Source organism: Mesocricetus auratus, unplaced genomic scaffold (genome assembly GCF_017639785.1).
Source record: "Mesocricetus auratus isolate SY011 unplaced genomic scaffold, BCM_Maur_2.0 Super-Scaffold_100009, whole genome shotgun sequence".
NCBI classification, from domain to species: Eukaryota; Metazoa; Chordata; class Mammalia; order Rodentia; family Cricetidae; genus Mesocricetus; species Mesocricetus auratus.
Window position 1 is genome coordinate 37,800,019 of NW_024429193.1, and position 24,963 is coordinate 37,824,981.

General features: G+C 40.7%; 1 long non-coding RNA gene across 1 annotated transcript; it reads right to left on the reverse strand.

Moving 5' to 3' along the window:
* Positions 1–715: 715 nt before the first annotated feature.
* LOC121142248 lies at positions 716–23,598 on the reverse strand. Its single transcript, XR_005879232.1, has 3 exons — positions 23,515–23,598; positions 22,250–22,320; positions 716–882 (listed from the first exon to the last, which is right to left on the reverse strand). It is a non-coding gene; the product is annotated as an uncharacterized LOC121142248 (long non-coding RNA).
* Positions 23,599–24,963: the final 1,365 nt, after the last annotated feature.

Consider the following 24,963-nt stretch of genomic DNA (forward strand, 5'->3'; position numbering starts at 1 on the left):
GCAACAAAATGATCAACCCTACAAATAGAAGTTTTAGCTCTCTTCCCAGTTTTAATTTCTGGCAATTTAAACTAATTTCACAGACTCTTTCTGCACATGTCTCTATGCATTCAAAAGGAACTTTTAAATGGAACAGTCAGATGCTGTGCTGTTAGTCATGTTTCTATCACATTGTCAGAAAATGATAACTAACTCTTCCATCCAATAAGCATTTATTTGCAGTTTAAGAAATCTGTTCAATTGAGTTAAAATGAAATCCAATATATTTGGTAAATGGACATTAGTTATCATTGATTATTCTACTTTTCTCATTGTACTTTTGTGTTTTACAAATTTCCCATCCTAAATTTATCTTAACCTTCTAATCAGAAAAATCATTTAGTAATAAAAATAAGGAGTTGGAGATGGCTCCGCCAGAGTTAAGGGCATTTGTGGAGGACCTGTGTTTGATTACGAGCACCCATGTCCCATGTAGGTTAGTTAACAAACACTCCAGCTCCATATGATGTGATGCCTTCTTCTGGCTTCTGGCTTCCACAGTCACTACACACACACACACACACACACACACACACACACACACACAAGCACTTAAAAAACTTTGTTAAATAATAAAATAAAACACAAAAGCATATAATGCCCCTTTAAGACTATCATTCAAATCTGGAACAATAAAGGACACTTCTATTAGAAATGTTTGTTTATACCAGTGGTTTTTCAAACTTGGCTGCTTATGATGCCTATGATGCCAGGATGCCAACCAAAATGATTCTTACTTTACTGGCCTGAGATAAAGCCCTGGTTTCAGCTTCATGATCTCCACAGGTGCTACTGATGATCATTTACAGTATTGGATTGTTGTTTGCAATCTCTGCAGAGAGACTGATATAGAGAGAGGTATGATTACAGCTATAAATGGAAGGGTCACGTACAAGACACAAGTTCTACAACTTAAGAGTCCAAGTCATGTTCCAAAAAAGATCCAGCATTTTTCTGTCTCTACAGCTAGTAGTTCTGGTTGTCCTTAACTTGGAACACAAAGCTAAACCTTTGAATAATCAAATCCAGTTCTAACTTGACCTGTAGCCAATGTCCCAGGTACAACAAATCATGCTTCTACACTAAGCCTCCACCTAAACTTCCCACTTCATTACCATGTTCAGACCAATTTTATACATCATAGAGTTGATACACTAATGCATTATGACAGTGTATGCAAGCTTTTTACTGCAACACTTGGCAAACTGTAAACTGAAAATGCCAATGCTTATGATATTGACACTGTTAGTAGTTAGTTTTGCTCTCCTAGACTCTGTTTCTGGTGATGCCTTACCTCATAGAGAACCTTTCATGCCAGTCACAACAAGACTGTAGTACCTGATTCCTTTTGCCAGCTCTGGCACCATGATGCCTTTCCAACCTAGAGCTCCTGTGTTTTTACTTACTCAAGGCTTATTGAGTATCTGTTGTGTTCTCAGTCCTGGGGGAAAGCTGGGCTACATTAAGAAATAAAAATTGTCACAGCCTGGAATGACACCTCCAACATCTTACTTTATGTCATATGCATAGAGGCAGATATATGAATTTTGAAAATATCCCTAAGCTAGGGTTACTATTGTTGTGACAAAATACCACGACAAAAGCAACTTGGGAGAAAAGGATCTATTTGGTTTACACTTCTATATCATTATTCATCACTGAAGGAATTTGAGATAGGAACTCAAATGGGATAGGAACCTGGAGGCAGGAGCTGATGCAGAGGCCATGGAGGAATGCTCCTTACTGACTTGCTCCTCATGGCTTGTTCAATCTAATTTCTCATAAAACTCAGGATGAAAAGCTCAGGGATGGACCCAGCCAAAATGGGCTGGGCCTTCCCGCATCAATCATTAATTAAGAAAATGCCATCTAACCTGATCTTATGGATGCATTTTCTCAGTTGAGTTTCCCTCTTTTCAGATAACTCTAGCTTGTGCCAAGTTGACTTAAAATCTATCCAGCACAATCCATCTAACCACTGCTGAATGATGCCTGATCACTTACCTCTCCTACACAACATCGTAAAGAAAAATGCCCATTTTATTGCTTTGTCAACTCTCATATGCTCGTCTCATATTGGTAAACAGGACTGTCCTCATAGTCCTCCTGAGACACTCCCCTTAGTTTTAATACAAAGATATATTTTCATTATAAAATCATGTTCTATATGATTCAAAATCAAATATATACATGCCAAGTAATGATATTAAATGTATTTCTCAAATTTCATCAAACTTATTTTGCTTCTAAATTCACTTTTATATATTACTTAACTACTAGATGATTCATATTAAAATATCTTACTTTTAATTATGTACACGTGTGTGTGTGTGCGTTTGCGTATGTGTGTGTGTGTGTGTGTGTGTGTGTGTGTGTGTGTGTGTGTGCATGAGTGCAGGTACCTGTGAAGTCCTCAAGAGGGAGTTTGATTCCCTAGAGTTGGAGTTAAATGTTATTATGAGCTGCCTGACATGAATACTGGGAAATGAATTTAGGTCTTCTGCAAGAGCAACAGATACTCTAATGCTCTTAAAAAACGAGCTATTGCCCCAGCCACCTGCTCCTAGATAATTCTACCACGAAACTTCATAGTACCTAGAAATCAATGCATCTAGAGTGGAGCACATCTTGTTTCCTCTCCAAACTTACTCCATTTGTTTTATTCCTTATTTCATTTAATTCCATAACTGTTTATTCCGTTATTCTAGACCAACATTTGATGACCATGAATCTTCCATCTTCTTCTGTGGTGGTTTGAATGAGAATGACCTCTATAAACTCATATATGTTCACACTTGGTTCTCAGGTGGTAGAACTGTTAACTGTAAACTGTTTGGGAAGGGGTTTGACATTACAAGAAGGAGGTATGCCACTTGGGGTTGGCTTTGAGATTTCAAAAGTCCAGGTTATTCCCTGTTAATCCTCTCTGCCTGCTGCCATTTCCCACACTGTGAAGGCTATGGATTCTAATTTACTGAAACCATGAGTCCAAATAAACTCTTTCTTCTGTAAATTACTTAGCGCATGCTGTCTTGTCATGGCAATACCCTTTTTAAGATCTAAGATTTTAGACACATGGCATACAGAATATCAAATATATTCACACATACCATATCATATTAGAAGCACATAACACAGCAACTTTATGAAAGTTGGACTACCTTATGTCTGGAGTCAAAATTGTATGCTGCAGTGTCTATCCTTAAAATAACACTTAAGATCTCTTACTAGCTGCTACTGACAGCAGTATTATGCAGGAAGAATTAAGCACGTACTTTAGGGGTCAACCCATCAGAGATACATATATCTCATGGAGATACAGACCTCATTTAGTAACACTATGAGGAATATTGCCACAAGAATATACACATATGATGGTGATGCCTTATTGAGCAGGGCCATAAGGAATGTTGCCCTCTGAATGTGCTAGCTGTCCCCATTGGTGGCTTCTTGTGTGAAGAGCTCTTTCCTTCAAATTACAGCTTGCGCATTTTCCCCACAGCACTACAGTGCATTCATTGTTTACTGGGCAAATTTATCTGTGGATGGTCTGGAAGATGACTTTTTATTTAGCTTTATAATTCTGATATATAGATATATAATGAAGCATGCTTTACAACTGAATATTTTTGTCCCAAAGGACTGGACTCTTAACAACTTGCCTTGTTCTCTTGCTCAGACTACTGCACACAATTAGCTCATTTTTACCTCAGAGCAAGTTCAAACTATACTAAAGGCCTTTTGTAGATAGAACGTAAGTTTGAAACATGACAGTTATATACAAGATTAGAGCTGCAGATGTCCATCCAAGGTAATTAAGAAAAGTATGCTCTGCCCATCCTACATTGAGGGATGCTCTCTCAGCCTGGACTCTTGGGGGAGGGCCTTGATCATGCCCTGGATGAAATGACAGACTCTGGAAATCCTCCATGGAGGGTTTCACCCTCCCTGGGGATCGGAGTGGAGATTGGGTCGGGGACTGGGGGACCTGGTGTGGGAGGCGGGGAAGGAGGAGGAGGGAGAGGGATCTGGGATTGACACATAAAGCAAGCTTGTTTCTAGCTTAAAATTTTTAAAAAGGAAGAAAAAAATTCAAAAATTAAGAAAAAAAGAAAAGCATGCCAACTTTTCACTTGCCAATCTACCAACAATACATTTGTGTCTTAAATTTGTCACTGGGCACTATACCCTCCATGTCTGGTCCGATTTTGCTCCTATGGCCTTGGGACATTATGTTGCCATGGCAATGGCTCTGCCTTTATCATGTAGCCTGGGATTACGCTCCTGATCAATGAGAAAAGCTACCTCTGTAACCTTTACCTTTTGCTTCAAGCATCTAGGGACTGAGAGATTTAGAGAGAGGTAGTAGCTAGAAGAAGAAGCTGGTAGAAATTAGCAGAAATGTAAAAGGGTAAGAAGGTAGGAAAAATAAGCAAGTAGGAAAATGAAGAAAAAAGAATGAAGCAAAGAATTAGAATTGGAATTAGAATTGAGACCGAGAATTAGAGCTAAGAAATTATAGACAATTAGGACAAAAGAATTAGAGCAGAGAACAGTAAAGAACGCATGCATAGAATGAACATATTATTAGAAGATTCCTTTCTATAGCCCTCATACTTAGGTCCTACACTTATTGTAGTGTCTCTTTGTGCACCCTAAGTGAAAGCTTTTGAGGCAAGGTTCATAAAAGTTTCCGATAACTTCCTTGATGACTTCCTTCCTGTTCTGGCTGGTTATCATGTAAACTTGCCACAGACTAGAGTCTTTTGGGAAGAGGGGTTCTCCACCATTTTGTTGTTCTGTGGTTCGTCTATGGGTTTTTGTTTTTGTTTGTTTGTTTGTTTGCTTGCTTGTTTGTTTGGTTGGTTGGTTGGTTTAGTTTGGTTTGGTTTGGTTTTCACTGATGGATTGATGTTGTCGTGTCTGTCTCACAGGGGGCAGTGTTACCACTGGGGGTGCAGTATTTGGTGCTATAAGAAAACAGCACAAACAAACCATGAGGAACAAGTTGATAGGAGCCTCATCATCCGCCTCTTTCTGCTGTTCTTCCTTTTCTCAGTGATAAACTGTGACCTTAAAGTTATAAACTTCCTCCTCAGTTTGCTTTTGGTCCTGGCGTTTTACCACAGAAATGGAAGCCCTAACTAAAACACCTTCCCTGATGCATTTCCTCTATGGTACTCCACCTCACCAGTGTCATGTTCCTTTCTTACCAGAATCTCTGGAAAGTAGGAAAAGGAAGAAACCAGAAGTTCATAGAAAATTTTGGAAGATTTAAATTGTGCCAACTTTGCAGTTTTGACCAATGTTTTGATAGTAACTAATAACAAATAACTCCACCATATATAACCCTACAACATTAGGAAGAGAGTCTGCATTCCCTATATAGTCCAGTGCAGTGGGAAGAACTTGATATGATTCTTGTTACTAACAGAGTAGTATTTAATTGTTTTCCCTTAATCCTTTCCACTTAAATGAAGTATAGCAATCTGAAAAGAACAGTAGGAAAGATAAAAACATTCCTTGGGCAACACAGGCAGTAAGGGGAGAGCCATGAACTGTGAGAAGATGTGACATCTTAAAATCCTGATTCTCAGGCACCAGCAAGATGGCTCAATGGGTAAAAGTTCATGCTTCCAAGCATGCTGATGTGAGTTCAATTCTCAGGAACCACACTGGTGGAAGGAGAGAACTGATAACTGCTTTGTCCTCTTGCTGCTACATGGACACTGTGGGATGAACACACACACACACACACACGCACACACACACACTAATTTTTATTACTCATTCCATACCAAGCTTCCTCCATAATGCACAATGGCCCACCTGCACATGCATGCACTCTCAAAGAAGAAATTCCCTCTTCTAGCTTTCAGAGTACAGACCCACAATGCAAGTGTCTGAAGATGCTAAGCCCCAAACAAATGAAACCTCACACTCTACCTGTTTGGTGCAAGAACAACCTTTTACTGGTGCCCTTCATGCTATAGTGACAACCCGAAAACCAGGCTCTCCAATACCACTTCAAATATGTACCACATCAAGGTCAGTATCTGTCTTCCACCGAAGTCATAAATGCATTCTACAGTTTTAAACCAAATAATAGCCCTCCCATACAGACAGGGTATGACTTCAACATTATTGCTTTTCTTCTTTTTTTCTGGGTCCATAACTATCTTCAATTACTGCTCCCTCCAGCATCAGCGGTGCTGTAAGGTTTTCAGGGACAAGCCTTTACTGCCTACTGTCGCTTCTGGCTTTATTGTCAGTGGCAATTTTAATTCATTTCATTTCTGTGTCACTGTCACTCCAACTTCTATCTTCGACACTATACGGTGTCCTGAAGTTCAGAGTTAATGTAGAAACCTTTGCTTTAATAGAAAAAAATAATGTTCTTTGACTCTTTCCTCTCACGTTAATAGAGAGCGAGCCACAGTCAGCTCCAAAATTCAGCAAAATAAAATTCCTTCCAAATGCCAAGGGACTCTTCACTGTCTTTTCAGAGAGATGGCAAGACAAGGATTATCATTTATGGGAAACAAATAAAAGAAGATTTTAGGAAATAGCTGGATTGGTCTTTTATTTTTAAACCTGGCTTTGGTTTTCTCTTTGTCATGGATTAGTGAAACAGGTGATTTCAGGGGAAGGTTTTAATCTGACTCTCCCTCTCTTGTCTCCTGTCCCTTTGGAAAAATTGAAATAGAGCTATTGGCAGTTATTTTCCACTTGGTGATGGTTTAAGTTGAAGCCCAGTGTGTGTGTGTGTGTGTGTGTGTGTGTGTGTGTGTGTGTGTGTGTGTAGGGGGAGGATCAAGTACAAATTGTTCCTGCCGACAATGGATCTGATCTTGTATTGAGCTGAGACGAACAAAATAGTCTCTGGGGAAGAGAAGAGTTCACCTATGTAAGGTAAATGAATTCTTCCACAGCTCTAGGGAATGGTGAGATTGCTCTACCGTATACTGATGCCCCAATGAGTTTATTATCTGTCACCCATTTGTGGATCATTTGCCCTGATTTGATATAGAATCCAGTCAATAATAATGTCTTTTTGGATTTACACAGTAAAATTGGATAATATGTGCCGCGCTGTGTTTTCATTTTGGCATCAATAAATATCTTGTATCAAAGGCATACAAGAAAAGGTAGCCATTGCTTAAGTGCCAACACTTTTCCCTACTCGTGCTTCCTGCCACAGATAAGGTTTGAGGGAAAGGAGTTAGCAGGGTTGGCCTGTCAAAGCAAAGGAAGAGCAGAACGAGAAGCAGAAGAGAGGAAAAGGCTGATGATAGCATTTTCTTGTCCCGCGTCTGATTTCCTTTTGGAGCAGAACGCAGAGATGGAAGTCTTGTGGCAGAACAAGGATAGAAGAGGGAATCATACAATTGTAACTATTTCTGGGCAAATGACAGTTTGGGGTAAGGTAAAAATGTGGAATGGATGAATCATATAACATGATCTTTGCATTTTGTGACATATGAGTCAGTGACGAACTGAGTGAACATGTCCTCCCAGAAATAGGGTCTTTACTGGCAAAGCCAGGAGTGTAACTCCATTCCTGCTGGCCTATACCGAGATTGGCAATGGTGGCTTTTGTCTCATTTTTTCCCAGCAAATGTATTAAGCAAACACCTTGTATGAAAATAGGCAAGGCATTTTCTCAGGCATTTAGCAAACCGTAGATTGGTTACTGGTAGAATTACTGTCACTGAAGGTTGCCAGAGTTGCCAAAATTGAGTATTCATTAACTGGTGCAAGCTTTCTATTGCAGATTCTGTAATTTCCAGGAAAATTAAAGTTCTAAGAAAAGCACGGTGCCATTTCTTTTCTCTCATCTTATAAATGTGCTTTTGTCATGTTTATTTCCTTCAGAAAAAAATTTAACCCCCATGTGGCCAATGTTGAAATTATAGGTTTCTCACTTCCTGTCACACTCATTTCAGAAGGGTGACATTCACTGAGACATAAGCACACTACTTTATGATGCTATGGTCTTCACTCTAAAACACAGTGGGAAAACAAGACACGTTGCAGCTACCGAATATGTGGATTTTTTATGAGCAATCATGTTCAGAATAAAAGTAATCAAGTGTAAAGAGCAGCTGGCATTAATCGGTAAAGATATTTGAGGTCATAAATAACATAAAACTCTAAAGGGCAGGATGATAGCTCAGTCTGTAAAAGGCTTTCTTCATAAGCATGAGGAACCAAGTTCAGTCCCCAGCACTCTTGTAAAAAGCTAGACACTGTAGTGTGTGTTTTTATTCCAGTACTATGGAGGTGGGGGCAATGTTCACTCTGCATTGAGCAAAGAGATAGTTATGCTGTTTGCAAAGACCTTTGAGGGAAAATGATGAGGAAAGTTCACCAGAATGAACAGAGAAGACTGGAGGTGCATAGGCTCACCAGTCTGGAATTGAGGGAGTGGACGCATCCCCAGATGTTGTAAAGTCATGTGAATTTTGACTGGTTTTACAGTTAGCAAAGATGGACAATCATTCTAGTCTCTTACTCTACAGAAGGTACAAAACCTTGGGGTGCAAAGGCAGTATGCAATATGCAATATGCACACAGAGACATTGAGTGCCAAACTCAGACTTAACAAAGAACCCACACCAGACATGACATGAAGTGGAATGAGGCAGGTGGCATGGACTCCGACAATGCACACCTACATAGGCACTAAGCCACATTGAGCAGCTGAGCCACAATGTTAGCCTCATAATGAAACTGATGGGTAGCATTTACCAGTGGCTTGAAGATCAAATATGTGTGATAAAAATTGTCTCACCAGCCCGGTGAATGGCTACTCAGATTGATGTCTAAATACCATAATCTCTACTGGGTTGGGTTATATATACACATTAATTTTAAGAGAAGAGGCACGTGTATGTGAGAGTGTGTGTGCCCCATGTGCACGCATGTATGTGTAAGGCAGAGAACAAGCTCAGGTGTTGTTCCTCAAAAGCACCATCCACCTTTGAATTTCTAAGATGGGATCTCAGCAGCCTGGGGTTTATCAAAGAAACTAGGCTGTCTGGTCAGTGAGGCACAGGCGTCCTCCCATCTCTGCCTTCCAGGCACTGGGGTTACAAATGTACATTTATCTGCCCAGTTAAAAATTTTTATAGTGGGTACTAGGGAGTAAATTCTGGTGCTCATGTTTGCATAGCAAACACTTTGACTATCCTACCCCCCTCCCCCAGTCCATGAGAGTTTCTATTTTAATTAGAAAGCTACATAACTTATAACCTTGTGTGATGAAAACTAATCGGTAGCCTTGATATTTGTATCATCTGCTGTATTATTCTGAACCACAAGGCAAGAACCACTCTATTTTATTGATCATGAAGATTGGTTCAAAGAGTTCAAGTACCTTGTCTATGATTGTTCCCTATGAGTGGCTGGCCTCCTCTTTGCACCTGGGACTCTGTACTCTGAGACCTCTACTCTCAATTCCCTCCTTATGTTAGGCAGCATTGGCTGAGATGGAAACTGCTGATCTCCTGCCGGGATGGTGGAGCACTCTATACACCATAGCAGGTCATCCCATTGTATAGTATTGCTGCTGCTGTGCCCTAAGTCAATAGCAACACAGCAGAGTCACATGGCATCTTTATCAACAGAATCCCACTTGATGTTTACATGTAATTCCTGCAAGGTTTCACTACATGAAAACAGATATCACCATCCATCACCATTTTATAGAAAGAAAAACCAGGAGGAAGGCTAAGGCGATGAACCAGCAGGTAAGGACTTTGCCACCAAGCCTGGGAACTTTAGCTCAGTTCCCCCAGGTCCCATTTAGTGAATTGAGAGAACCACCTACCAGTAGTTTTCCTTTGACCTCCACAAGCACACTGTGTTTTGTGTACCCATGCCCATGCTCAAGTGTATGCCATGTGCATACATACGCACACACACACACACACGCACACACACACACACACGCACACACACACACGCACACACACACACATGCACACACACACGCACACACACACGCACACACACACGCACACACACACACACACGCACACACACACACGCACACACACACGCACACACACACGCACACACACGCACACACACACACACACACACACACACACACACACACTAAAATATATCATTTTAAAATTTTAAGATGGGGTAAGGAATGGAATGAAGGTGGGGAACAAAAGGAGGGGAGTATCTAATTTGATAAGAACCAACTCCTTTTGACTTTTGGGTCAGTACTTGGTTTTCATTCTAAAAAAATTTGTAAAAGGAAAAAATGAGAACCTTGCTTGCACCTTCCTGTAGCTCAGACAGTGATTCAGTGTTTGCGCAGTGAGACTGAAAAGGCAAAGAGCGCTGTATGTCTCTTCAGAATGCCAACAGACTAGAATGGAAGCAGGGGAGAATGGGTAAATGTCAGCCAAGGATCAGCGGCTCTGTGAGGATCACTTATGTTTTCAATCCATATCAAAATCCTCCATCCAAACTGTTAATATGCCACGCGTTCAGATCAGTCCCCAGCTCCATCAACAGCATCAATGAGGCTGTGGCGGGTCTTCATGCCCAATGAGGATGATAACCTGAACCTTTAGTATTCTCTCTCCAGGATGTTACTACAGCATGAGCAAGACTTTTCTCTCTTCTCGTTCTTCCTCCTCTCATATCTACAGGCTCAGTGGAAGCCACATAAGTGCAAAACTTAGTTATTCACGCTTAGAATGTATTTTTTGTGACTCTCAGTGTCAGTAAGCCAGTCCATTCTATTTGTTAAATGCCTTGTAAACCGTGACCACCATCAACACCACAGATGTTCCCTTAGTTTTCATTTACAGTTTTCTCTTACTCAACCTTGACATACACACACTCATTTTTATCTGTTTACAGGCAATGTCTCCTACTTCAGTTATGTAAGACTGTTCCTACCAAAGTACTACCAAAAGAAAATTGTAATTACACCATCTATCTCTTGATTTAAAATGTATTTGGTGTTCCTTAGAAGGGTCCCCAAGGGATTCATAGGTGTTTTTCTGTTTTCCCATACCAGTCACATCACATGCCCTGCTGCTTCTCCATCATTGATCAATGCACTTTAAGTCCTGATTACATAATCTGGTGTCTTTTCATGGCCCCTTCTCTTTGCCTTTATTTCCCTCTTGTCTTAAGTTCTCCAGATTACTCCCTAGAAATTAGCTGGAACATCATGACACTTGACATCTTTACCTAACTCTTTAAGCATGGTCAGTCAGTGCTACATCAGAATTATACCAGCACTTTGGCATGAAAATCAAAAGCAGGAGCTTAGGCTGTGCTCATGGGAGGATCCAGCTGTTTCCAGGTTTGAGTAGTAGTCTACGAGGGAGGAGAGGATCTCTAAGAGTTGTTTGTCAAAGGAGCCAGGTTCATGCAAAGGGTAGGCCCAGACACCAAGAAGGTCTCCATTTAAGAGAAATGACATTGAACATGCTACACTGTGTTCTGATATATTTTGTCTTAGTTCAAAGCAACGCTGAGCTCTTATTGGAATGAAGACAGTTAAATGAAAATGTTGCGTGTTTTTTTCCTGAAAACTCTAAAAATTTCTAGAATTATAAAAAAAGAAGGAAGGAAGGAAGGAAAGAAGAAAAGAAAGAAATAAAAAAAGCTAGTGGGTTGTCTGGACAAAACCATGTGAAGAAAACAGCACTCATCCCAGCACTTGGGAGTCAAAGGCAGGTGAATCTGTGAGTTCAAGACCAGGCTAGTATTCATAGAGAATTCTAAGGTAGCCATGGCTACACAGTGGGACCCTGTCTCAAAAAATACTTTTATTATTTTTTTTTTACAAAGAGCACTTCATGAACTAGCTCCCAAGTTCTGGGTGCAGCTTTAGAAATAGCAGTGTTAGAGATGTCCATTATGTGTCCTTCTGTGGGGAAGGGAACAGGAGACAAGGAAGATCTGCAGAAACCCGTTCATTGAGGCTAAGAATCAATAGGAGGTTTTAGCAGCAGTTATCTCTAAAAGCCACTAAGGAAAGAAAGGAGAAATGTGGACATTGCCATCTGATAGTTCAAAAAGACACTGCAAAGCCCAAATAAAGGCTTCTTTAGGCCACTTAATACTTACTCATGAGGTCTGCCCCATGCACACACCATGCTGGCTGCAAAAACATAGCAGGGAACAAGACAGTTCTGTGGAAGTGCAGGTGGATTATAAGCCAGTACACAAACAAGAGAGAAAGGCCATTCCTGATATCAGTCAATAGTGGGAAATAAACCAGACTAGTGTGACCAAGAGCCGGGGGTCAGAAGCAGTCCCACTGATGCCACTTGAGGGGAGTTGTGGAAATCATAAAGGCTTTGGGAAGAACTGGCCTGGTAGAGGGCAAAAAAAGTCTCCAGACTTTAAATGGTGATGAACATGGGTATTTCCAGGGTCCAAATAAGGTCAAAGCAGGAACTACGGTGGGTGAGTTGAGTGAGAGCATGGTAATGGGTGGCACATGAAGATAAAAGGGATCTACATCATATAAGAACTTAGAGACCACATTCAGGATGTTGAGTCTCCTTCTGTGTGTAGTACAAAGCTGTTGGGAAGTCTTAGCAAGCAATCTATATGATCTGAAACGTACCTGTGTGCTTAACTATGGTTGCTCTGCAGAAAACGGCACGTGCAGAGATGGGATGCCAGGGGAGCTAGACGGAGGTCATTATAACAAACGTGGCAGTCTTCCTGAAAAGTGACGGGGTACTCAGACATCAGTGTCAGTTAAAAGGTACAATATTTGGCTGAGGTTGGAAATACGTCGTTGTAGATGCTATTGATAGAATGTTGGAATGGAAAGAGTGCAGAATGAGGAAACGTTCCAAGGACTCCAGCTAAAGTAACCTCTAAAGGCATGACTGACTATTTGGAGGCAGGGAACAGAAAGTAAGTGGAGGGACCACTAGAAATTCAAAATTAGAAAATGCTTAGGTAATTGAAAAAGAAGTTAAAACATGTCTGGAGGTCACAAGAGAGATCATGGTTTCAGTTTAGACTGTAGTTAAGTAGAAACAGTCCCATCAAAAATGGATGGGGATTTGATGAAAACAACAATATTTCACCACCTGATAGGAACCTGGTAGTTGTCATACCCTAACAATGGTTGCTGGGGAAACTAAGGAAGGAATACGTATCAAGAATAAAGGGAGGAGTGAGAGAGATGGCTCAGCACTTAAGAGCATGGGTTGATCTTGCAGGGAACAAGAGTTTGGTTCCCAGAACCATATAGCTGGCAACCATCTGTAACTCCATTTCCAGGGGTTCTGATGACTGCTTCTTGACTCCTTGCAAAACACGCATACATACAAAATAGAAAATAAATACATGTAAAACTAATTTTTATTTTAAGATTAAAGGGAATTACATGAGGGCTAAATTGAAACAACAATGGGATTCTGCAACCAGGAAAAGAAATGTCAAATCTGCACGGACCCATTTTTCTCTTCCTGATCTTTCCATAATCTGAAATTACATAACTGCGCAGTCACACATGTGCCTTTCCTTGAAAAGGGCTTTAGGGCCAGGGTTCCCTTTCATCTCGAACTTCTGTGCCACCTCCACTTGCAAACACAGGAATATTTCTGGGATGTTTTATGGTTTGAGTCTGAAGTCTGAAGTGCCCTCCACTGGCTTATGTTTGAAGCTTGATCCCCAGCTAATATACTATTTAGAAGACTATAGAAACATTAAATGATACCATTAAGTGTAGCTAGAAGAGTGAGTTCACTAGGAGCAAGGCTTTGAAGGTCAATGGGCTGATTCTTGATTCCATTCTACCTACGTCTGCCTTGAGGTCTACCCCATGTGAATAGGCACAAGGCTGACGCTATTGGTGAAGCAGCTAGCTTAACCTTTCCAGTCATGAAAGGCTGTGACCCTACAAACCAAAGCCCAGACAAATATTCTCCCCCTTGAATTATGTCTATCAGGTATTTTGTCACAATTTTTTTTAAAGTAACACTAGTAAAGTTGAAAAACTTCAGCATTTCTTTACTAAATTTATATTTCTTGGAAATCTGAAAAAGATAGAGTGGCTTTTGGAGCTAGTTTTTAGACTCTAAGTAAATAAATGACTAAAGCAACTTAAGCTATAAAAATAATCCATTAAAATCTCCTAATATGGTACAGTGCATAGGCTTCTGGGACAGGTGTGTCAATACTACATAAGCACAACTTTCTCTAAGTCCAAAATAATCTGGTTTTGCACTCACATTAGTCAAATCTGCTGCTTCTGTGGCTGAGCACCTGGTGAAGGTGTAGGCTGCAACAAAAGAACTCAAGCAGATAGACTGGAGTTGTGAATGGGCAAAGGATAAATGAAGTGACTCTACATGACAGCTGATGTTAATCCAAGTCTCTGCAGCTGTGTACACAGATTACAAAGGTGATGTAATTGAGGGAGGCATCACGCATCAACTTGTGAAATGCTCTAAGAACAAAAATTGCTGATGTTTCTGATTCAGAGGCCAACACTATGTATTTCTAGACATGAGAGGGATAATGTGTATGAATCTGTAAACTACCAAATGGTAATACTGTCAGGTTTGCTTATGACTTTCTAAACCCAATTATGCTTTAAAAAAATGAACACCAAAGTCAATCTTCATTATCACTAAGCCTGCTACACAAAGATTCCAAGATCCATATGGCCAGGTCACAAGCTCTGAGATGCTCTGTGGTTTCCAGATAATAAAATTAAATTCTACATATTCAGTAAGCCAATGGTAGCCAAGGTCCCTAGGTGCCCATGACTCTCTGTTACTATAGTCACCTCAGACAGATACAGTGAGCAATCCTTTTAGAAATGACAAAACTTGAGTACAGGGAAGCAGCTGTTCCTGTGGCAGCATCAGGTAAACAGGCCGGCTTCCCGGCCTGTGTTCCAGTGACTGCAGATCGCCTGGGAACTGCACAGAGCTCCCAATCCCGGCGGGAGCCAAGCACCCCAGACTCCAGATCTTCTCTCCCACCAACGAGACCAGGAAACGAGAGGAGGCTGGGAGTACAGGGAAGCAGCTGTTCCTGCGGCAGCATCAGGTAAACAGGCCGGCTTCCTGGCCTGTGTTCCAGTGACTGCAGATCGCCTGGGAACTGCACAGAGCTCCCAATCCCGGCTGGAGCCAAGCACCCCATACTCCAGATCTTCTCTCCCACCAACGAGACCAGGAAACTAGAGGAGCCAGGGAGACCAGGGGAGTAGCTGTTCCAGATCAGGTACAACAGGACCCAGCATAGGGTCGAGGGGACCAGGTAGGAGGCTAAGCGCCCCAGATTCCTGTTCTTCTTCTCCACCCACGGACCAGCATTTGGACAAGGTATAGAAGAACCACCAGAGTATTGGACTTGCTAGCACCCACCAAAAGGGAACTCTGGTCCCCAGACCAGGAAGGGGCTCTCTCTGCACCCACTAGAAGAAGAGATGGGAAAGAGACAATACAAAAACACAGTCACAGAAAAACAAATATGACACCGCCAGATTCTAGAGACTCCATACCAGCAAGACCCCAATATTCCAACGCGAAGGTAGCAGAAGAGAACGACCTTAAAAGCACTTTCATGAAAATGATAGAGGCCCTAAAAGAGGATATTGGAAAATCCCTCAAAGAAATGGAAGAAAAAACAAACCAAAAAATGCAAGAAATGGAAGAAAAAACAAACCAAAAAATGCAAGAATTGGAAGAAAAAACAAACCAAAAAAGGCATGAAATGGAAGAAGAAATGAAGCAAAAAATGCAAGAAATGGAAGAAAAAACAAAGCAAAAAATGCAAGAATTAGAAGAAGAAACATACCAAAAAAGGCAGGAAATGGAAGAAGAAACAAAGCAAAAAATGCAAGAAATGATAGAAAAAACAAAGCAAAAAATGAAAAAGTGGAAGAAGAAACAAACCAAAAAAGGCAGGAAATGGAAGAAGAAACAAAGCACAAAATCCAAGAAATGGAACAAAAAGCAAACCAAAAAATGCAAGAAATAGAAGAAAGAACAAACCAAAAAATTCATAAAAGGCAACAAACGGATGAACAGATAAACAGAAAATTGCAAGAAGCAATGCAAACGCTGCAAGGGTTGAAAACTGAAATAGAGACATTAAAAAAACACAATCTGAAGAAAGGCAGAAAATAGAAAAGCTGGACAAACAGACAGGCACTACCAATACAAGCATTACCAACAGAATAGAAGAGATGGAAGAGAGAATCTCAAGTGTTGAAGATACACTAGGAGAAATGGATTTATCAACCAAAGAAAACCTTAAATCCAACAAATCCTTAACACAAAACATCCAGGAATTATGGGACACCATGAAAAGACCAAACCTAAGAATAATAGGTATAGAAGAAGGAGAAGAAATCCACCTCAAAGGGGCAGAAGGCATATTCAACAAAATCATAGAAGAAAACTTTCCCAACCTTAAGAAAGACATGCCAATGAAGGTACAAGAAGCCTACAGAACACCAAATAGAGTGGACCACAAAAAAAATCCCCTCGCCACATAATAATCAAGACCCCAAACATACAGAATAAAGAAAGAATATTAAGAGCATCTAAGGAAAAAGGTCAAGTAACATATAAAGGCAGACCTATCAGAATTACACCTGATTTCTCCATGGAAACTCTGAAAGCCAGAAGGTCCTGGATAGATATTCTACCTACACTAAGAGACCATGGATGCCAGCCCAGACTACTATACCCGGCAAAGCTCTCAATCACTATAGACGGAGAAAACAAGATATTCCATGACAAAACTAGATTCAACCAATATGTGTCCACTAACCCAGCCCTACAGAAAATTTTGGAAGGAAAACTCCAACCCAAGGAAGCTAACTACAACCAGAAAAACATAAGCATTAGAGAATCCCTCTCTACCAACAGCCAAAAGAACAAAGGGGTGAAATTCCACCCATACTTCCACCAACAACAACCATCGCAAATCGAAGAAGGATGAGCAATCAATGGTCATTAATATCCCTCAATATTAACGGCCTTAACTCACCCATAAAAAGACACAGACTAGCAGAATGGATTCGAAGACAGAACCCTTCCTTCTGCTGCATACAAGAAACACACCTCACCCTCAAAGACAGACATTACCTGAGAGTTAAAGGTTGGGAAAAAATTTTTCAATCAAATGGACCCAAGAAACAAGCAGGGGTAGCAATCCTAATATCTAACAAACTAGACTTTAAAATAAAATCAATCAAAAGAGATGAAGGAGGTCATTACATACTCATCACAGGTGAAACCCACCAAGATGAAGTGTCTATCCTGAACATCTATGCCCCCAATACAAAGGCATCCACATTCGTTAAAGAAACATTATTAGAACTTAAATCTCATCTAAAGCCCCACACAGTTATAGTGGGAGATTTCAACACACCACTCTCACCACTAGACAAGAATACCAGACAGAAACTCAACAAAGAAACAAAGGGTCTAATAGAAGTAATGACCCAACTGGGATTAACAGATATCTATAGAACATTTCATCCACATAAAAAAGAATATACCTTCTTCTCACCACCACATGGAACCTTCTCAAAAATCGACCACATACTTGGCAACATATCAAACCTCAGCAGCTACAAAAAAATTGGAATAACTCCATGCATCTTATCAGACCACCATGCCTTAAAATTAGAATTCAACAACAACACAAATTGCAGAAAACCTACAAACTCATGGAAATTGAATAATGCTCAACTGCACCATCCCTGGGTCAAAGAGGAAATAAAAAAGAAATTAAAGACTTCCTCGAATTCAATCAGAATGAAGACACAACATACCCAAACCTATGGGACACTTTGAAAGCAGTGCTACGGGGGAAGTTCATAGCCCTAAGTGCTCACATGAAGAAACAGGAAAACAGTTATACCAGAGAATTAACATCACAGCTTAAAGCTCTAGAACACAAAGAAGCAAACTCCCCCAGGAGGAGTAGATGCCAGGAAATAATCAAATTGAGGGCTGAAATCAACAAAGTAGAAACCAGGAAAACAATACAAAGAATCAATGCAACAAAGAGTTGGTTCTTTGAGAAAATCAACAAGATAGACAAACCTTTGTCCAAACTTACCAAACAGCAGAGAGTGAACACGCAAATTAACAAAATCAGAAATGAAAAGGGGGACATAACAACAGACTCTGAGGAAATCCAGAGAATCATTAGGTCATACTTTGAAAACCTGTACTCCACAAAATTTGAAAATTTAAAGGAAATGGATGACTTCCTGGACAGCTATCATTTGCCAAAACTAAATCAAGAACAGATAAGCAATTTAAATAGACCTATAACCCCTATGGAAATAGAAGCTGTCATCAAAAGTCTCCCAACCAAAAAAAGTCCAGGTCCAGATGGCCTCAGTGCAGAATTCTACCACAAATTCAAAGAACAGCTTATACCAATTCTTCTCAAAGTGTTCCACACAATAGAAGCAGAAGGGTCTTTGCCAAACTCTTTCTATGAGGCTTCAATAACCTTGATCCCCAAGCCACACAAAGATACAACCAAGAAAGAGAACTTCAGACCAATATCCCTCATGAACATTGATGCAAAAATACTCAATAAAATACTGGCAAATCGGATCCAAGAACACATCAAAACAATCATTCACCACGATCAAGTAGGTTTCATCCCAGGGATGCAGGGATGGTTCAACATACGAAAATCCATCAACGTAATCCACCATATAAACAAGCTGAAAAACAAAAATCACATGATCATCTCACTAGATGCTGAAAAGGCCTTTGACAAAATCCAACACCCCTTCATGATAAAGGTCTTGGAGAGATCTGGGATGACAGGGTCATACTTAAACATAATAAAAGCCATATACAGTAAACCAACAGCCAACATCAAACTAAATGGACAGAAACTCAACGCAATTCCTCTAAAATCAGGAACAAAACAAGGCTGTCCACTCTCTCCATACCTTTTCAACATGGTACTTGAAGTTCTAGCTATTGCCATACGACAACAAAAGGGGATCAAGGGGATACAAATTGGGAAGGAAGAGGTCAAACTTTCACTGTTTGCAGACGATATGATAGTTTACATCAATGACCCAAAGAACTCTACCAGGGAACACTTACAGCTGATTAACACCTTCAGCAAAGTGGCAGGCTACAAGATCAACTCAAGAAAGTCAGTAGCCCTAATATACAGATGATAAAAGGGCTGAAAGAGAAATCAGAGAAACATCACCCTTTACAATTGCCACAAACAACATAAAATACCTTGGGGTAACGCTAACCAAACACTTGAAAGACCTGTATCGTAAGAACTTTGAATCTTTAAAGAAAGAAATTAAAGAAGCCCTCAGAAAATGGAAAGATCTCCCATGCTCTTGGATAGGTAGGATCAATGTAGTAAAAATGGCAATCCTGCCAAAAGCAATCTACAGATTCAATGCTATCCCCATTAAAATCCCAGCACAATTCTTCACAGACCTTGAAAGAACAATAATCAATTTTGTATGGAAAAACAAAAGACCCAGGATAGCCAAAACAACCCTGTTCAACAAGGCAACGTCCGGAGGCATCACCATCCCTGACCTCAAGCTCTATTATAGAGCTATAGTCCTGAAAACAGCTTGGTATTGGCACAAAAATAGACAGGTAGACCAATGGAATTGAATTGAAAATCCGGGTATTAACCCACACACGTACGAATATCTGATCTTTGACAAAGAAGCTAAAAATATACAATGGAATAAAGAAACCATCTTCAACAAATGGTGCTGGCATAATTGGAGACTGGCTTGTAGAAGAATGCGGATCGATCCATGTTTATCGCCATGCACAAAACTTAATTCCAAATGGATCAAAGACCTCAACATAAATCCAGCCACACTGAACCTCTTAGAAGAGAAAGTGGGTGGTACCCTTGAACGAATTGGTACAGGAGACAGCTTCCTGAACATAACACCAGTGGCACAGACAGTGAGATCAACAATTAATAAATGGGACCTACTGAAACTGAGAAGCTTCTGTAAGGCAAAGGACACAGTCAGCAAGACAAAAAGGTAGCCCACAGAATGGGAAAAAATATTCACTAATCCCACATCTGATAGAGGGTTGATCTCCAAAATTTACAAAGAACTCAAGAAGCAAGTCTCCAAAACAGCAAAGGACCCAATTAAAAAGTGGGCTGCAGAACTAAATAGAGAGTTTTCAATAGAGGAGTCTAAAATGGCTGAGAGGCACTTGAGAAAGTGCTCAACATCCTTAGCCATCCGGGAAATGCAAATCAAAGCAACTCTGAGATACCATCTCACTCCTGTCAGAATGGCTAAAATAAAAAACACCAATGACAATTTATGCTGGAGAAGATGTGGTGAAAGGGGGGACACTCCTCCATTGCTGGTGGGAGTGCCAACTGGTTCAGCCACTTTGGAAATCAGTATGGACATTCCTCAGAAAAATGGAAATAAACCTACCACAAGACCCAGCAACTCCACTCTTAGGCATATATCCAAAAGATGCCCATTCATACAACAAAGATGTCTGTTCCACTATGTTCATAGCAGCTCTATTTGTAATAGCCAGAACTTGGAAGTAACCTAGATGTCCCTCACCCGAAGAGTGGATAGAGAAAATGAGGTACATCTACACAATGGAGTACTATTCAGCAGAAAAAAATAATGGAATCATGAGATTCGCAGGCAAATGGATGACACTAGAAGAAACCATCCTGAGTGAGGTAACCCAGTCACAAAAAGAGAAACATGGCATGTACTCTCTCATATATGGATTTTAGACATAGATCTGGGGAGTGCCAGCCTACAATCCTATGGCCAGAGAGTCTGGGAAACAGAAACTTCATTTAGTGGCTGGTTAAGTACTGAGCTAAACTCAAGAAAGCCAGTATCAGAGAGGGAGGACTGATGATCAAAGGGATTAAGACTGGGCTGGTTGAACCCCCAGAAACAGCTGACCAGACAAAGGTTAACTCTTGAATCCCAGGCATCAGCCTGGGAATCCAGCATGGGACTGATCAAGACCCCCAGAATCTGGGTGTCAGTGAGGAGGCCTAGTTAATCTATTGAGCCTTGGACAGCAGATCAGTACCCATACCAAGTATACACACGGACACTGGACTCCCATAGAACAATGTGAGGTGCACTCTCACCCTGAACTCTTGGGGAAGGGTCTAGGCCCTGCCCTATATGAAATGACAGACTATGGACACCCCCATGGAGGGACTTACCCTCCCTGGGGGAATGAGGGGATAACAGGGGGGGGGTATGGGGGGAGGGCACGGGAGGAGGGGAGGGAAAGGGAGAGAGAGGGACCTGGAACTGACTTGTGAAGCAACCTTGTTTCTTATCTAAATTTAAAATGGAAAATAAAAAAATATTAATAAAAAAGTTTCCTTTAATACAAACTAAATAAACAACAACATTAAATGAATCATATATGTAGCTATGGCATGTTATGCTGACCCTCTGGCATTTATAGAAAGAATGAAATAAACAGAAAAATGTAAACCAAAAAAAAAAAAAAAAGAAATGACAAAACTCTGTCTTAGCCTCCCTCTTCCCTGTCACCATTTTGCATGATGTCTCAACCTCTAAGTCATTCTCTAAACTTCACCTTCATTAAACCCAGGGGAGATATAGCACAATCTTAATGCTGAGCATCTACAAACAAAGCTCTTTTGTCTTCTTGTCCCACAATGCATAGAGCCTTCAGACAGGGAATGCCAATGTCTAGGTCTGTAGGAAGAAAATACACTCCAAAGTAGCACACACCTGCACAAACTACTATCTTTATAAATCATCCTCATGCTGTGTTTGGGGGGAGGAGAACAGCTTTTCTGGGTGAAAGTTTAAAAATGGTTATTATTACTAATACTGCAAATATTCCAATGCAATGCCTTTCTTCTTATAGTCTCCCCTTTGAAAAGGTCAAAAGTCTTCTTAGACAAGCTGCCACAGTGTTGTTCTTCTTAAATGGTTCTGGCAACATAAGAGGTCAAACCCATGAAAATAGTTTTGATCCTGACTAATTTAACCGTGTCCACTAGCTGCATTTGGTGAGAACTACATGCATGCTACCTAGACGAAGTCTAGGGGAAGAGACACATGTGCCAATCACACACTTAGCATCTGATGTTAGTTTCTCTGTCTACAATTATGCCTATCCCACTGGTCTATAACTTCCTTGAAGATGAATCCTGGCTCATTTACCTTTGTAATCCCAGCCATATTTAGGACCTGGCATCCAAAAGACACTCCATGGGTGAGACAAAATGTCTTGCCTGGGAAAAGAATTTTCTCATTTAGTTTTCTGTTTATGTTTCACCCTTGCTACAATGTAAAGTCTTCACTCACTGCTTATTCCCTGTGATCTACTGACTTGCTGGCCTAGTGAAAGGATTTCCCTACATAGTCAGCTGCCCTTCATACCTTTGCCAGCCTCCCTGCATGTTTATTCCCGACACTCTAGCCTGCCTTCCATCTTAGTTTACCGTGCCTTCTGGTCAAGTCTGGTTAAGATAGCTCTTGTTGCTATTGTTGCTTTGAGACTGAGTCTTACGTGTAGCCTTGGCTGGCCTGGAGATGACTGCGTAAACGAGCCTGGGTTTGCCTGCCTTTGTCTCCAAAATACTGAGATTAAAAGTATATGCCACCACACCCAGATAAAGGTTATTATTATACTCCCATTAGCATCAACTTTCATCCTTCTGTTTTTTTTCCTCTTTTAATTACAAATAATGATTAGATAAAAGACAAGCAAAGCAATCACTTTGGTTAACTGGGTCAAAGAGATCTCTTCCATCTTGTGTTCCTGTTCTGAAAACATAATTAAAGCCCTGACTAATTAGTATTAAAGTAACCTTAATTAACTAACCTAACTTACCACTAATCAAGGGAATGGGTCTTCTGAGAGATCACGGATCATTTTCTAGGCAGTACACAATATAAGTTAATATAAAGACACACCCCTATGGATACATTCATTTAAAAAAAATTAAAACTCTCCATTGTTGGGAGAGCAAGTTGGAGGTTACTTGCTTATTTATTTATCCTCTGCTTCTTCTCTCAAAGAACTGGACTCAGAGGCTATTATCTTGCATTTGTATTACAGAGCTCTTGCCATGATTATGAAAGAAGACGGTATTTAGCTTGCTCTTAGCGGCTCCGGGTCATTAGTGAGCCCATGATAATTACCCTCACAGAGTAATGCAGAGGCTTCCAGCTCTGATTTGAGCATTACATATAGTGACTTAGCAGGAGCTGGCTTCCTCTGTGGACTCCTGCTCCCTTGTTTGTAAGATGAAGCCATAGCTCTTACCATCCTGCAATCTTCACATGTTTTGTTATTCTAGGATGAAGGATCTCTACCCATAAGTCCTCTAGCCTGCAAGCCTAATAGATGAAGCATCTGCTCTACAATTTAAGGAGTCGTTTTTATGACTGTCAACAACTATTTGGTCCTTTTGAGAGTTTACCTTAGGTAGTCTTCCAAGGCTTCTTAATGAGGAGGCCTAGAAACAAACTGCCTCCAGAAACTAATACCAGGAGCACTTGTGTCATCCTGACTGAACAATGACGTCTGAGTTCCACACTCTAGGTCTGTGACATAAGAGTCTGTGCCATCTGACATCTGACATTTGTCACTGGTATGCATGCATTTCCAAGTCTACATCCTCATTACAGATTTGGAGTTAGAAGGTTAACAGAGAAAAGCATTGTGAAGCTGCTAAGTGTGCACATACCACTGAAGACAGCGAAATGAAGGACCAGAGGACCTAGCTTCCTCAACTCCCTCGTTTTCCTCAAGCGGGCCCTGTATCAACCCCCAGGTCACTCCTGATTTTTCCATAATAATAAAAAAAACCTGTGTAACTGTTGAAAGCCTGGAACTTACAGGGGAAAGTTACGATGAAGAGCTCATGTCTGAGGGAGGCTATAAACTCTCTCATTTGAACAGGCTTAGAGCAAGTTGTTTTACTTTCAGACTGAGACTACTCAAAGGCAATCTGGGAAGAGCCTGGGGGGAGATGGCTGTCAGCACCCTTGTGGCACAGAGTTGCCCTGCTCCCTGTTTTGCTGGGGGCACCCTTTGAGATGGATTCTTCTGACAGCTCCAAGTGATGTAAGCAACAGCAGAGGAACATAAGTAGCCCTTGAAGCAGAGCCCGCCAAGCTCCATGCTTTCTGTTAGCACCTGCGTTGATGCCAAGGCTTCTTTGTCCTTCACTACTTGTACGCCATTTAAGGATGATAGATAAATGAAAGGAGAGTGAATGAAATTGGAAGTATTTAATGGACAGGTGCATCAAAATACTTTCTTCCCTGTCCACCTAAATCAGTAAAGGTTTCATTCTTCTGTGTAGGGCCTTGTTTCTTCAAACACCATTAACAAAGCAATTATTAAGCCTCAGTGTCTGAAGGGATTACTCAGAAAACATGACTATATAGATTCATATTACTGTGCCTAAAAAAATCCTAATTTGACAAACCATCTACAAATAGAGGAATGTAAACATTAACATATCACACACACACACACACACACACACACACACACACACACACACCCCTACACAGGGCTACAGACAGGGCACAGGGTCAAAGTTGGTCTGTACTTTGAGGGAAAATGCTATATAAAGATTTTTGCTTCTCTACTGTGTCCTTTGCCTTACAGAAGCTTCTCAGTTTCAGGAGGTCCCATTTATTAATTGTCAATTTCAGTGTCTGTGCTACTGCTGGTATGTTCAGAAATCAGACTCCTGTACCAATTTGTTCAAGTGTACTTCCCACTTTTTCTTCTAAGAGGTTCAGTGTGGCTGGACTTATGTTGAGGTCTTTGATCCATTTGGACTTAAGTTTTGTGCATGGTGGTAGATACAGATCTATCTGCAGTCTTCTACAGGTCAGTATCCAGTTAGTCCAGC